The following is a 2,684-nucleotide window of genomic DNA, read 5'->3' on the forward strand; positions in this document are numbered from 1 at the left end:
AAACTCCACAGAATCGGTAGGAAGCAACAGAAAGTGTGTCATAACTGAGTTTGATCAGTTTCTAATCTGACCTCTCAAGTTTACTGATAGACTTCTCTGTCTCTGAAGTTCCTGTGTTATGTTTCTACATTTCCCTATTATCTACGACTTATCCAAGTAACTGACGGTGTGACAGATGAACTGGTGACGAGATTAACTGGTTAGAATTTATGCGCACCGCAGATGTTGCTGAAACGTAGGTGGCTGTGTTGATGCCTGACGAAAAAAATATTCATAACAAAACAAAATTGTGAGCCCAAAAAAAATCAATCGACATATCTAATGAATGAATTTCTGTTTTTTGTTGTTTTTTTTTTACATTAGAACGATGCGGCAAATAACTTGTGTCCACAGAAAAGCAGATTGTTCAAAGAATCCCACAAAAAAACAGCGTCGTTCACAAGTGTACAGAAAAATACAAATAGAAGTCTGTCTCACAATGGAGTCATTTCTCCTGCTGAACCATATATAAATGAAAACCTGCAGTTAGAAGATCTATATTTATAAAGGGTTGGTTGAATAAACAAATCTGGTCAATTTCTTACTTAATGGATGGAAATGGTGATATTTAAAGTTTGGAGGAGTTCAACAGAGGAGTTCAACTTTATGGAACTGATTGTTAATTAACAAGTTACAATAACGTTTTTTGCGTTGTATACCTAATGTTCTCCTTATGTCAGTTAAAAACAGTATATCTAATTTCTCTATTCCAAGACTCCATAAGCTTCAAATTGAGGATATGGACATTAGAGATAATAAATGCATCAATAGGTTCTTGAATTTTTATACATAATATGTACCCTGGTCGAACTACACGTACATTTCTCTTACAACATTTTAACAAATCTACGATAATCAAAATTAGGACAAATTATTTGAAGTTCCTAATTCCTCCTAAATATAAAGAATTACAATTTAAAATAATAAATAACATATATCCTTCAAATTAGTACTTAAGAGAGAGATTTAAAATCAATGTTGGGAATTTTGGTTTCTGTACAACTCATTTGGAAACTACTAATCATTTGTTTTATGGATGTAAAGAAGTTAAAAACCTATGGGATCAACTTCAGATCTTTCTCTCTTCTAGATCTATAAATGTGGACTTTAAGTCCTTACTAATAATTCAGTTTGGTATATATATTTATGAAAAAAAGGTGGAATTCTTAGTTAATACTTTGATGGTTATAACCAAATATTATATCCGTTAATGTCGTTATGCAAAAAGCTCCCTCTCATTCTCTGCTCTCACAAACGAACTTTCCTCCTTTAACCGATGTCTGAAAAAGATGCAGAACCTTAAAGCAAATAAATTGTCCAATTTATTGGAACAATTTCAGTCAGTCCCCTCTTCTTAATAATTTATTTTAGTTTTTTTTTAATTCTTCCTTGTTCTAGCCTGTGATTTTTCTATTGGCGTAAATACGAGTTGTGATCTTATTTGTTTCTTGTAATTTTCAACATTGACATATTGTTGAATTTGTCATTGATATTCTGTTTTTTTTTTTCAATAAAAAAAAAAATGAAAATCTGCAGCTTGGACGATAAAGTCCGCCCACTTTATAAATTGCTGAATGTAAATATGAATCCATTAAAGAGGCTTGTCATTCAGAGTGCACATGTGCGTAAGCAGGACCTTTTCAAGGAAAAAATGACTGCAAACAGAACAATTGGGTCTATCATCCTTCCAACTATTCCCACTGTATTTTTCCAATTTTGACAAAAAGTTATTTTCTTGTTATTAGATCCCATACGCTCACGTTTCCTTGATTCTCCTATTTGGACACAAATCCAAGTCTCTGCTACGTATTTTTTTTTTTTTTTTTAGTGGACCCCAAAACTCTGTCCCCTATGATGAACTGTATCAGATCACTAACTGTGGTTTAAGGAAAGAAACACCTTTATTTTTTATTGCTGTTGTGTTTAGTCTGTTTATAATATCCAGTTATCAGACCTATCGGACTGCTGAACTGGTTTAACTGCCCCATATGTACAAAGGGGGTAAAATGTATTTATTTAGTCGCATTGCAGCTTTTAAAATCTGAATCAGATACCTGTTGATGCAGAAACTTAAATTTTTATGTTTTTACTGTAGAATTTAAATCCCAGAGTTAGCAGCTACCGCTACAGTGATGGTATGACTCGCTATGGCTGCTTGATATTTTTTTCTTGTAGAAAAATGCAGATATTCTTAAACAAAGAACGAATTCATGGGATGCAACTTCAGAAGGCCACATTCGAAGGACAATTACCTCATAGCGCGATGCCGAGGTCTGGTCGGATTCCAAGACTCCTTGTTATGGGGCCTTAAAATGCGTCCTTCTTTTTGCCCGTTTGATGGACGGGTCCAATGTATCCTTGTTATCCTTGGATATCCCAGGATTCATTGCGAGACCAAGCAAGCCGGCTGCTCCGTGATCAGAGGAAAGGTTACTTGGCGATGAACAGTGGTGAAAATTGGAAGTTCAGTTTAACATAATCCACTCTGTGAATAGTTCCGTCTGAAATGAATGAAAATAGTGGTTTTAATGGTTATTGAGTCAGATATGTGACGGTAATGTTTGATTTATCTAAAGGTTTTATCTGTTACTGTGTAAATAAGTTTGGCTGTAATTTAAGGACAGATTCTATTATATCTGCAGAGT

This window comes from Cyprinodon variegatus, unplaced genomic scaffold, assembly GCF_000732505.1.
Source record: "Cyprinodon variegatus isolate N-32 unplaced genomic scaffold, C_variegatus-1.0 Scaffold373, whole genome shotgun sequence".
NCBI lineage: Eukaryota > Metazoa > Chordata > Actinopteri > Cyprinodontiformes > Cyprinodontidae > Cyprinodon > Cyprinodon variegatus.